Source organism: Filicampus tigris, chromosome 4 (genome assembly GCF_054856515.1).
Source record: "Filicampus tigris isolate MCC_2025a chromosome 4, RoL_Ftig_1.0, whole genome shotgun sequence".
Lineage (NCBI taxonomy): Eukaryota > Metazoa > Chordata > Actinopteri > Syngnathiformes > Syngnathidae > Filicampus > Filicampus tigris.
The window spans coordinates 23,914,161-23,928,004 of NC_141220.1; the positions used below are offsets into that span (position 1 = coordinate 23,914,161).

The 13,844-nt window shown below is 42.4% G+C and overlaps 1 protein-coding gene across 2 annotated transcripts in view; it reads right to left on the reverse strand.

Moving 5' to 3' along the window:
* mgat4c (mgat4 family member C) overlaps window positions 1-13,844 on the reverse strand; it is an 89,813-nt gene that overhangs the window by 42,519 nt on the left and 33,450 nt on the right. For both annotated transcript variants that reach the window (XM_086029535.1, XM_086029536.1), the window contains exon 4: window positions 3,518-3,580. The gene's annotated coding sequence lies outside the window, so the exon portion shown is untranslated. The remainder of the gene's footprint in view (window positions 1-3,517; window positions 3,581-13,844) is intronic.

Consider the following 13,844-nt stretch of genomic DNA (forward strand, 5'->3'; position numbering starts at 1 on the left):
CGTGGTAATGATCTTATCTTTTGCAAAATATTTCCCCGCGGTCCTACTAGAATTACAACGGCTGAACGTCGACATTATATCATATCATGATTTAAAAAAAAAAAAAAAAAAAACATACTGATGGGACTTGCAGTGGAAGCACCAATCACAAAAAATAGTCATCATGACGGACCATAAGTTCTAGATTTATTTTATTCATTTTTTTTTTTCGAAGTTGGTAACGCTAACGGAAGCCCGTTTAAAATGATAGTCGGACCGGTCTATAGACGATTACTATTTGGTCCGAATGGACAAAATGGCGGATAAACGGACCGCAGATTTTTAGTAAAATACCCAGCTCTGACGATTACATCGACGTAAAAAATGGGCTTCCGACAATGCTTAGTCCGTCTATTTTTTAAGTTTCCCGTCTATCATTTACCGTCTTCAAAATGGGCGACGGTCATAGGCGGATAGACGGACCGGTCCGTCACATAGGCGGAATGCCCAGTTCTGGTAGATTGCATTGCCATTGGTCTCAGTTATTAGGGACAGTCATCAATGAACTAGCAGTTTCAGGAAAAAGAACGCCTCTCAATTAGCTCCTTGTTTGCACCCAGCATCCATCAGGCCCTGTTGCGCTACGGCCCGCGTACGAGCAAGAGCAATTAGATGCGAGGATGCGTGGCTAACAGCCGCTGATGAACGAGGAGTGGCGTGCGTTGACGGCCTTGTAAAAACACGACCAGCTGCTTGTCCCGAGAGGAGCTCCGCTTGCTTATTAGCGGGAGGAAAGCATTGGCGTGATGACAACGGTCTACGTGGCGTTTGTGTTTGTTTGCCGTCTTACTGCGACTCCACGGGGGCAGCGGCGGCATCTCCCAAGAGTCGCAAATTGGCAATCGGTTGGCTCCAGGAGATTCTTTTCTTTCTGGAGCTCAGGAGATGAGGTCAAGGCCCCATCTTACTGCTGGAGAGAGTGTTATTATGTTGTTCCTTTAGAGTTCATTCACTGTTTTTACAGGCCTACGGGGAAGGAAGTATAATGTAAACACTGGGCGGGCAACCTTCCGTGTTCAAGGGCTCAATTGTTTTTGTTTTCCCTTTAGATCACACTGACGGGCTATGTCATTTGAAAAAGGGATACAAAAATGAAAGTAAAAAGTGGGATGCTCGGATACTAGTTTTTTCAGACTGAGAATGTAATATTTGAGTACTCAGAGATACCGATTGATACTTGATAATGCCATCACGCCTTGTAATTGTGAGGAAAATGTGTTTTATCAGAGAATTTTTATGAATATCGGTACTGTACAGGGGTAAAGTATCGCCACTGATACCTAACACTGGTATCGGGTATCAGTACCATATGTGCAGTATGTAAAAGGGGTATAATTGTTTATTTAAATACAACAAGAATCCATGCTAATTTGATTTTACATTAATAATTAATTCAATGAACCATTCATTTTAATTTAAAAAAATCATGTCCATCTACTTTTTAATTGTATCTTTTACAAGAAATTGATTAATAAAGTGTTTAATGAGATAAATGAATAATAAAAGTGGAACAGATTGTCCTTGTTGTTTATAAAAACATTTGGATTTACAATTTCTTTATTATGTTATTCATGATTTCATAAACCAATTCTAATTAGAAAAATGTTAAATGTGTGTAAAAAATGTATACTACTGTCTATAAGGACCATATACTAAACCACCTACAACGGATGAAGGACCAAAACTAATCACCATAGAACAAGGACCAAAACTACCAGAAACTGACCAACTCACAAACCCGCTTGAAAAGGTATAAGACCAAAAGCCCTTGCCATAGAACAAGAAACAGAACAACCAGGAATGGAACAACAATGCAAAGCCAACTGAAAAGAACCAAGAACCAAATCACTCGCCACAGGACAAGGACCAAACTCCCAGAAACTGACCAACATCACAATGCCTGAAAAGGTCTCAGAAAAGAAATCCCTTGCCATAGGACAAGGAAGAGAAAAGAACAACCAGAAACTGACCAACAACACAAAGCCAACTGTAAAGGAGCAAGATGACCATGGACCAGAACCAGTCGCCACAGGACAAGGACCAAAACTACCAGAAACCGGCCAACATCACAAAGCCACCTGAAAAGGTCTATAACCAAAATCCCTTGCCATAGGACAAGGAACAGAGCAACCAGAAAGTGTCCACCTAAAAAAGGAACACAGACTAAAACCACCCACAAGGGACCAGAGACCATAGCCACCTGCAATAACCACAACTACGGTATCTGCACAGGTCAAGACCACATGCACCAGACCAAACCTTCTGCAAAGTGCCATAGATGTAAACCACCGGCAAGCAACCAAGGACCAAAACCACCCTCAAAGAAACAAGACCACCTGCATTGGACCGAGGAACAAAATCACCAGAAACAGTCCAAGGACTCATACTATTTGCAATGGACCGAAAGCAATTCGACCACCTGCAACGGACCAAAGACTGAAACCACCAGAAACGGAAAAGCAATTGCTTCGAGTTACTTGAAATGTACAAAAATCAGCTGAGCCACATGCTGTTTCACCCACCCTCGCGAGCATTTCGATGCATTTCCAGTCCAGATGCTCATCTGAAGAGCATCTCTGGCGGAATGTGTTTGAGTGAATCTTCAATCAGCTTCAGTCTTTCAAGTTCCCCGTCGTCACCAAATGTCAAGGGCCTCCTTGACTGGAGTGGCACACTCCACCGGGGGCTTGACAGCCATTTAAAAGCTCAAAAAGGGGGTGTGCTGCAATTACAATGCACACTTTAAAAAGTGCAATAACATTAGTACAGCATCTGATGTGCATGAAGGGGATTGTAATAGAGCTCAGGTTCACACGCTTATGTAACAGGCGTCACACTCACGGGCAACATGAATGTAATTTTAATATTTAAAGTATAGCCTTTAAGCCCTGTGGGTTATGTTTCAGGTTGGGGTTCATTAGTGTTGGGGTTAGAGTTAACGTTCGAGTTGGTGATGGTAGTTAAAATGATGGTTGGTTAGGGTTAATTTGTTCTTTTGATCCCTAGACCCTTAAAATACTGATGTGAACAAGTAGCTTTGCTCCAGCACAATTATTTAGCGGGGCCACACACAAACACACACAAGCCACAAAACATTAATTCAGAGACTCCTCAGGGTTTTTGCGGCTCACCAAAACACGTTTGCTTGTGTTCTCTTTACTCAAACAAATGGTATTTGTCCACGAAACAAACTCTCACACACACTCACACACACATGCGCAGTACAAAAAGTAATAACGCCAGCTAAGTGCAAGTGTTGCTGGTCAATATTTCCTCTGGCAGATAAAGCCTGTGGGCAGCAGCCAGACAGCCAACACAAACACTTCTTTTTTTTTTTTTACACTTTCAATCTGTCAGAGGCTGTGAATTTAACACTTGGAGGAATCTACTAACCCTCATCTCGCTCAGCTATCCATTTTTGGGGGCGTCATTAGATTGGCATCATCACCAAAATCACACTTCAGAGTTGATATCTTACCGTAGTCTCAGGTGTGTTTGTGGACTGTCGGGTGGACTCAAACCAGGAAGTTATCAGCTGCTCCTGAGAAGCAAAGAGATGCTAATGTCACATTGTGCTAAATTATTTCATAGACACGGTGCGCGTGGGGAAACTATACGAAGTTGGCACACCAACTTCCACATGGCCACATAGTACATCACGTCAAGCTAAAGTGAAAGCAACAATTAACGACAAGGAGTGTCATTTATTATTCTTTTAAAGGAGTTGTGGTTGTGCTAGCTGGCTAAAATTAAAGGTATATACAAACAAGTGGTGTGTTGTGGTCATGTTAGCTGCCTCAAGCAAAAACTAAATAATTCTGATGGTGTATATTTAATAGATGTGTGCCATGGTCATGTTTAAGCCGGCTAATGCTTGTGATGTATGTAATTTAATGTGTGTTGTACACATTCACTTAATGTGTACTGGCTATAGCTGCTGCCAACTGTGTATTTGTGAAATTAAGTTGCACTGTTTATGTGCTTACTGGATTAAGCTACTGCTAACTGTGTACATAAAAAAAAATAGGCAGGGGTGGGCTTTTAACTAAAATCTGCCTGTCTGTTTATCGCCTTCCGTCTGTAGCCTGGGTACCCTTCCGCCGTCCGTCGATCCGCCTTTTTGTCACGCCGGATCAAAGAATGAATCGGCTATCAGCCTGGCAATCTATCACGTTGAACGCGCTGCCGTTAGCGCTTCCGTTCACCAAATAGTGATACATAGAAGGACCAAACTAGGCACTTTCCCCTATGCTTAGTCCGCCTTTTTTTTTTTTTTTTGTAATAAAGTTGCACTGTTGTTGTGCTTACTTGATTAAAGTACTGCTAACTACGTGCATAAAAAATAGTGGTGCGGTGTGGTTGTGCCAACTGGCTAAAGTTAGCACTGATGGTGAACATATCAATAAAGGTGAGCTGTGGTCATGCTAACTGGTGAAAGCTGCCACTAACTGTGTATATTAAATAGAGAGCACAAATTCATATTTTATAAGGACTTTATTTGTACTGTTCTCCAGCCACCTACATCGTCGCCAGAACACAAAGGCCGCCCTTTCCCACACCATTATTCGCATGGGCCGGCGGTGGATAAGAGCACACAGCGGCGGATAATAGGCTATCCTTTCCCGCAGCGCTATCACTGCCACACACACCCGCCTTCCATTAGCATAACACTCGGAGCCATAATAAGCCAGGAGAGTCTTCCAGTCGTGACGGCCGCTGCGCGACGGGAGGTCAGCGGCGTCAAGGATGTTTGCTAGCGCGCAGCTAATTGCGAGAAATCAGGACGCAACAGCAGCGGCAGCAGTACTCCTTCATGTTGATTTCTCTGTGTGGTCAGTAGGCTATAAGGCTGGACCGCCTTGGAGTGGATAAAAAACAAAAAACAAAGGCCACCTTGGGAAAATGCATTGTTCAAGTATGGGTGCTGCTACTGGAGGTAAACACATTGGAACTGGCATAAAAGTCTCCCGTTTTATCTCATTGTACTTGGTGTGAATCACCAATCATATTTGATGTATTCAACTCAACTCTATTTATAGAGCACTTTTTAAAAAAACAACCACAAATGCATCACACTGGACGTGTACTGTACACATGTACACACTACATGAAGTGAATCGTATCGTATCGTCGTAATTGGGGTGAAGCGTATCATATTGCATCGGACATTAGAGTGAATCATGTCGTATCGTAATTGGAGTGGATTGTATCAAATCGAATTTTCCTATGAGGTACTGTAAACAAGCCGTATCGTAAAGGAGTGAAGACAATTGCGTTGTGATTGTTCAACGTATCATATCATGTCACGTTGCATCAAAATTGGAGTAAAATTGAGTGAAACGTAGCTTATTCTATCATATTGTGATTGGAGAAAAATCACATCGGATTTCGTAGTACTTGAGCAAATGGTATCGTAAGTGAGGTTCAACGTATCACACGTAAATGGCGGATCAATTCTCATTTTATTTTGAGTTGAACATATGGTAGTGTGTCATATGGTATCGTAATTGGAGTGAATCGTATGCATGGCAATTTCCATATGGAGATGCAGCCAGGTTTACAGTCAGTGTCTTTTGATTCAGGTGGTACCCTCAAAGGGGTTGTGCCCTTGACTTGTACACCCAAGGGGGCTAATGGGAAAACACCTGTACCTGATTAGCCTGTGGAAAAGGTACCTCGGATTCCAATAGTCATCCCTTTGGGGAGTAAATTGGACCTTGAGAGATGGTAAAGGACGACTGCGGGGATCTTTCGGAGCGGGAGATGGAATATGTGCGATATTGTGGCACAGTTGTTTCCATTTTTGGTGGCATCCGGCATGGTCCTAAAGCATCTCTCATTATTGCCCTCATTAGCGGTGCCATCGATACGGCAGGCGGCTGCCAGCAGACCTGATTTATGTGCCCAACTCCACCACTAAACACCAATTAATTATCTGACAAGTAATTATGCAGCATCACTTTTTTACGATTTAGTCATGCTCTGAGGCAGAGCCCCCCTTCCCGATTCTTACTCCTCAAGTCTCGTGCATACGGTCTGGACCGGAATTTTATTTTGGTGGTTGAGGTTAGTGGGTGCGGGTGTTTCCATCACAATGTGTATGGGGATGAGGTTTTTGAGCTGTGTCTTTACAATCACCAAGTCATATGTCTTAAAGATGACAAAAAATGGCCCATATGAACAGAACAGTGCTAGCACCTTTAACCGTAAGTGTGATAGTTCCTCCAAAGATGGAGTATATCAGAATATCATGACAGTGTCTTTGACACAGAAGAGCACTGACTGGCAACCAGTCCAAGGCGATTGACCGGAAACAGTCAACCGGGAGTCTCGGTTCTACACGGGTTAAGCTCTACAGAAAATGGATGGATGCCATTTCCTCTTAAGGGATGATAACTGGGCGCAGTTTGATGAGTATTCATGACAGTGTCATGCATGGTCAAGAAGGCAATTATGCGGCAAGTTAATTTGACAAAATCATGAAAAATGGCAATGCTCAAGCCAGTGGACTGTAACCAGGGTGTCATGAGCAGCATGAGCAGTCCTCTCCACAAAATGGCCCCCAAACAGTCTCAGGTGAGAGTGAGAGTGAGATGGACGAGAGAAAACGAAATCAGGTCGGCGTGACGATCTCTCTCCAGGGCTCCTCGCTGGCTCTGTAGACAAGAGGCCCCAGGGAAGCATACAGGCGACACTTACGCCCAGGGTGGCGACCACGTGAGGCAATTGCGAGGCGGATTACACTGTAGTGCCAATGGGAGAAGAGCAGCAAAATGGTCATGTTGAGAAATGTAATCTTTTTGAAGAGAGCAGAGAATCTCTTTGCTGGTGCAAATGTACCAAATAACACAGCCAGTGCCTGTTTGTGATGACTCCACATCAATCATCCATTCACCAACCCACCTACTCCATCTATATTCAACTATCTATCCATTCGTGCACCCATTATTCTATCCATTCACCAATCCATCATCCATCCATCCATCCATCCATCCATCCATCTATTCGGCCACCAATCCATACCTCCACATCATCTGTCCATTCATCATCCATCTATTAGTAATCCATGCATTCAATTATTCTATACGTCCATCCACATCAACAGTCCACCTGTGCATCTATCAATTCACATCATCCAGGTTTCCATCCACCACCCACCCATCCATCATTTTCCATGCATCCAACAATCCATACCTACACATCATCACCATCCATTGATTTTCGTCTAACGTCTATTATCAATCCGTGAGTTCAATTAATCTATACATCCAGCTACACTGTCCATCCGTCTGTTAATCGATCTATTCACATCATCCATCCGTCCACCATTATCATCCATCCAAAAAAATCTATAGCTCCACATCGTCTGTCCAGTCATCTTCGTCCAACATCTATTAGCAATCCATGAGTTCAACTAATCTATACATCCAGATACACCGTCCATCCAATTTTCCATCTGTCTGTTGATCTACCCATTCACATCATCCACCCATTCATCATTATCCATCCATCCAACAATCCATACCTCCACATCATCATCCGCCCTTCTTCATCCAACATCTATTAGCATTCCATGCATTTAATAAATATACTATTATAATCATCTACTGTACATCATCAATCTATTCATTCATCCACATCATCCATCCAACTCTCCATCTGTCTGTTCGTCCGTCCATTCATCCATCATCTACACATTCACCCACCCTCCCATCCATTTAAATTTCACTCCACATTATCATCCATCCATCATCTACACATTCACCTATAATCCCATCCAGTTAAATTTCACTCCACATTATCATCCATCCATCCATCCATCATCTACACATTCACCTATAATCCCATCCAGTTAAATTTCACTCCACATTATCATCCATCCATCCATCCATCCATCCATCATCTACACGTTCACCTATAATCCCATCCAGTTAAATTTCACTCCACATTATCATCCATCCATCCATCCATCCATCCATCTATCCATCCGTCCACCTATCCGTGCTCACTTCAGTAGTCTTCTTCACTGTGAAAGCATGCGCGTGTGTGTGTGCGTGTTTGGGTGTGTGGGGGTGCGTGCGTGTGAGTGTGTGTGTCCTTGTGTGCAGAGTGTGAATTGTGGTGCAATATTCATGGTCGAATTTTGACAAGCTGGCTGTCACAACTCCTCCCTACATGCTCCCCCTCACTCGTTTACATTTCCTCTTGCCTCCCCGCCTGCACACATGCACGATTCCCCTTTCACGTTTCCGTCTGCGGAGGATTTCATCTCCCAGATAAAGAAAAAAGGCGCGCTGGTTTATTTATTTATTTTTTTTGCGCCTGTTGTTAAGTCATCATTAAAGGTTTGCTGCGAGTCCTTCAGCTCGCTCTTGCTACCTGATATGTTTTCCCAAGGTGCCCCTTGCTGCCTCTGTGTGAAATTGATTTAATTTATGCCAGGATAATGGAGGAAGAAGAATAGAGGCGTCTCTAGAATTCATGTGGCATTCCCCCCCCCCCCCCCAGACGCCTATTGTTTAAAACTAATCAGGACAATTGTTTGAGGCGAGTTTGAACAAATACTGTACAGTATCATGGCAAATTGAAAGGGTGCTGCTTGCGCTGTACTAATGCCAATGTTTGGGTTTGGGGTTTAGTATTAGGGAATTAGAGGTTATAGGCTTAAGTATGTCAGTAAGGTCGTTAAAGACCCTGTCAAATGAATTCAGAGATTCGTTTCTAAATATAGAAGATAGTTGTTGGAAATGTGCAAAGACTGAGAACTATGTAGTACTAAATTGCGGCGGTAGAGTATTGGGTACGGATAACAGGTTTGGGTCGGTTTAGAGAAAGGTTGGAAATTGTGATTGACTACACTGCAACGGACATTTTCTCGCCTTTGTGTCCGTAAATATCAACAGAATTTGTATGCGCTATAGAAAAATGCACCTCTTCATCGTCATAAATATTGTATAAACTAGAGTACTTGACCTTTTACCTTATCCGCTGTCGTTGAGAATGAATAGGGTTCATGCGCTAACACGGAACAATCGTCCCCGCGGATATGAAAAAAAAAAAAAAAAAGACGTTATAAAGACGTCCAGGGGTTTGACGTGTCAATATCAATCCTGTGACACAGAACACTAGCCCTGAATCAACGGGAGCAAAACCAACGGGATTCTTGCGAAACTAAAGAAAGCCTCGACGGACAGTGGATGTTTCCCTGAATTTTCTCCCCCGGTCGGAGATTGCGCGGGAACCAACGTCTGCAGTGGGGCGCTCAAGTCAAAGAAAATCCTCGGCCATCAACGGCAGAAAATCTTTGCGCGGTGACAGGCGGCTTGTTTAAGTCCGCCAGAGCGTTTGGCCGTGGAAGGCGCCATTGATCAACTGGCTGCAGCGTGATTAGCCTCAGAGCAAGAAGCACAAAGGCAGGCGGGCGGTTAAGGAAGGATGACTTGGAGGTTGCAAAACAAGCTTTCATTTTGCTGGCGCACTGGAAGTTGAACTCTCCTGTTGTGTTTCTTGCGATCGACCGTCGGCCAATTTAAGCTGATTGACTGGCATCCGATGTAGCTAGATTGCCAGGCCATTCGATACAGCTTGATTAACTAGCGACCGATCTCACATGATTGGCGACTGGTGATCAGTCATTGAGCGGCGATCAATCCGGAGTGCTTGGCTGGCAATCAGTCAAAGGTGAGTGATTGGCAACTAATCCACTTTCCGGGGATTGACCGGGGACCAGGTTAAGGAGAATGGTTAAAAGTGACTGCCTGGTATAAATCCAGCGTGATTGACTGGCAACCAACTCGGGATGATTGGTAAAAATCTTCGGCTAAATAATCCAGCGACAAATCCAGGGTGCCTGATTGGCCACTAGCTAACTACCAATCTTGCTAAATTGTGAAAAATCCAGGGTGGTTGAGGATTGGCAACCAGTCCATGGCCCATTGCATCGACTACCAATCGCAAGATTCGGTATCTGTCTGACGGTTTATATATGACGGCATATATTTAAAAAAATATTACTTAAGTATTATAATATTACTTAAAACATCTGAAAACGAGATTCAAAGTAATAAACAAACACGAGGGCAAGACTTGACATGGGGGTCATGACTACTAACAAAGGGCGAGACTGCAAATAGAATGAACCAAGAAAGACAAAACGAAACCAGGGAGCGAAATACGTGCAAAACGAGCGGCTGCGCGAGCTGGCTGGAAAACGGAGAGCAGGTGGACACAAAAACCTAACGCGAGACACAACAAGCCAATCAAAACCAAATCGACAAAACCATCAAGACAATACCGGATTTATAATCACGTGGTCTTACTGTTTACAATAAAAAAAAATAGACTTTGCTAGATTTCAAACTGCTTAGCAACGATGGTCAATACAGTGATACTTTTTTTGAAGGTGACGTAAAAGATAAAAGAAATGAAAAACAGCTGCTTTAGTGCATACACAGTGTAAGGATACAAACGGTCTCCCAGCAGCTCATTAAAGCTGTAATCACGTCGTAGAGGCAAAACACAAGGGGGTGGGGGTGGGGGGTGGGGGGGGGCTGTGGGCTCCCTGCACTTTTACTTAACAAAGTCAGCTAATTAGGTCAGAGCTCTTTATCCTCATGGAGCTCTGAGGCCGGAGCGCTGGCCCGCAATTCACCTCCTTCTCTGGTATACCATCAGGAAGTTTGGACACACTAGTTTGTTCCTTTGCCCGGTGACAAAAGGCCAAAAGCATCACAGGAGCTTTCGAGCCAAAGTACCTCCGCTAAGGAGAACTCATCTTTCATCTCGGAAGGAGGTGTCGAGGTGTCGGACTGCTGCGGAGTCACCTCAGCGGGACGCAGACAGTGGACGGCGGAAGCAGGACACGTGCTGCTTGAAGTCCTTTTCATCCACGTACCTTCAATGGACAAGCACAACACGGTCGCTGCCCCGATGGACGATCTTTCGAGGTCGATAATGTAAAGAAAAAAAAAAAAGCTCCTTCAAATGAAGACTTATTTTCCCCTTTTTCGTCTTTTTTTTAAAACCATACCATTCATTAAAATTACAAAGCAATATGATTCACTCCAATTAAGAGATAATAAAACTCACACCAATAATGATGTGACATGACTCCAATTACAAAGGGATTCACTCCCACTAAGTTGCAATGTACTTTGTGACGCTAAGTTTGGATGTGTTTCGATTCCGATGCAAAATGATACACGATTTCCTCCATTGATGATGACAGAATGATTCACCCCATTACGATACGATATGATAAACTCGATAGGCGAGTTCAAAGCAGACATGGTGAATCGGCATTTAGCTGTTATGCTGCACGCAAATAGAATAAGCCACCAACAGAAGTGAAGTCGTCTTTTAAATCCACGTTGAAAACAGTTTTTTTCCCTCATAACTACGATTAAGATCTTTTAAAGCATTTCTAAAATAACTGTTTTCAAGAATATTGTTCTTATGCTTCTTTTAGTCGTTTTAATTAGCTACTTTTTATTCCTTTACATGGTTTTAAATGTCTCAAATTATTTCCTTTGTAAACACTTTTAAATGTTGCATTTTTAATGATGTTAAGCACACTGAATTACCATGAGTATGAAATGCGCTATACAGTATAAATGAAGCGGCCTTACCTTGCCTAATTTCAATTTAACACAATTCACTCTGATCAAAATACAACACGATTCAATTATGAGACAACACCGATTGCTCGAGTTATGATGCAACACATTGAAGTCCGATTACAATCCGCCGCAATTACAATGTGATAGGATACACGGCAATAATGATAGAATAAAGTCCAAATAAAATTCCCTCCAATTAAGATGTGATACGATGCAATACAATTAGGATTCAATACGTTCCAATTAAGACACAACACACTCCGATGAAGATTTCCATACAATATAATACACTCCAGTATGATGCAATACATTGAAGTCCGGTTATGATACATCATGTCATACGACTCCAACTCTGATCCAATTCACTCCAATTAGGATACGACCCACTCCGAACGAAATGTCATACACTCCAATTAGTATGTTACGACAGGATACAATTACGATACACACTCCAATTGAGGTACGATACATTCCAATTAACATGTGATACATTCCAAACAAGATGCAACACAGTCCCGATAAGATACACTCCAATTACAATACAATACACTCCAAATAAATTGAGATACACTAATTAAGACACGTATGATGCAGTCCAATTAAGACATAGTAAACTTGAATCGAGATATGAGACACTGAAAAAACATGCAATGTAATTCACTCCACTTTCAAGATCCAATGTGACACTGACGGTATTCTGCATGGCGACAGAATAACAAGAACAACAACGACATATCACAGAACCCAAAATTGTGCTGTCCACAATGACTAACGCCGAAACCTTCATTTGTATTTCTTCTCTTCAGATGTGTTCATTTATTTATTTCATTTCTTTTTTTCTTCAACTGGACGGCCACCGCACCACGAGAGCTAATGTCGAGCTCCAGAGGCTCTGATTTTCCGCTCTGAGAACTTTATTAACGTAATGCCCGGGAAACATAATGGGATTATTTTTCAAAGGCTTGCAGTGTTGTCACTGCATAAGAATTAAAAAGAGAAGAAGAAAAAAATGACACCGGCCGGATGCATTATTTTGGCAGTTTTTTAAAAATAGAACCAAAAATCAAGACTATCGGTCAGTGTTGAAATCGATAAGTTTTGGGGCGGCTGTCCGGTGTAATGCAAATGAGCCCCTGCTCACCCCGCCTCCCTCTTCTGCGGACTGTGCCAACGTGAGTAATAAATAGTGTTGAATTTCTACAATTATGTCACATTGCTGTTCACACCAATTAATATGCGATACACTCCAATTATACGAATCCTTTCGATTATGGTACGAGTCACTCCAGTTGAGATGCAATACGAGTACATTTAATATGGTATTACTCATTCAAATTACGATCCGATTCGCTTCAATTACGATCCAATTTACTCCCGATTCAAACCAATTACGACATGATATATTTTCTTCCAATCGCAATACGATTTCCTGAAGTTACAATGCGATTCACTTTGATTACAATATGATTCACTACAATCAATACACAATTTACGATACAATTCCCTCCCATCATCTGATTATTTACAATCACAATAAGATTCACTTCAATTACGACACAATTCTCATAAATTACGATACGATTCACTTCAATTACTGCGCAATTCAATTTTATTATAAATCGATTCACTCCAATTTTTGTACAATTTGCTCCAATTATGACGTAATTCCCTTCAATTATGATCCGGTTCACTCCAATTAGAATACAATTCACCAATACATTCCGTCAGACTGACGGACGCCCGTTTTGCTGACGATTGACGAATGATGGGACATCTTTTATTAAAACGACGGACTGACGAATGACGGAAGCGAGTTTTCATTCGTCATAGTAATCGCCACTAACCGCGTCCATCCGGACTGACTGACAATTCCAATTCAGTTCGTCCCGAAAAATAACAGACTGACGAGTGACGGGCCAGCAAACCGTAGTAAAATGCCCGTCTCTGCAATTCACTTTAACTCCAATCGATACAATTCACTCGAATTTCGATACGGTTCACTTCATTTACTGCGCTAATTAATTCACCCCAATTACAAAACCATACACTAATTGACCGTATGCTAGTCACTCCATTTACACTGCGATTCATTGCAATCCACCCTTCTCCTGCTGGGTGCACCAATCCCAGCAATAACTACCACTGAGCCTGAATCTCATATGTTGGGTTTTTCTACAACTACATTTA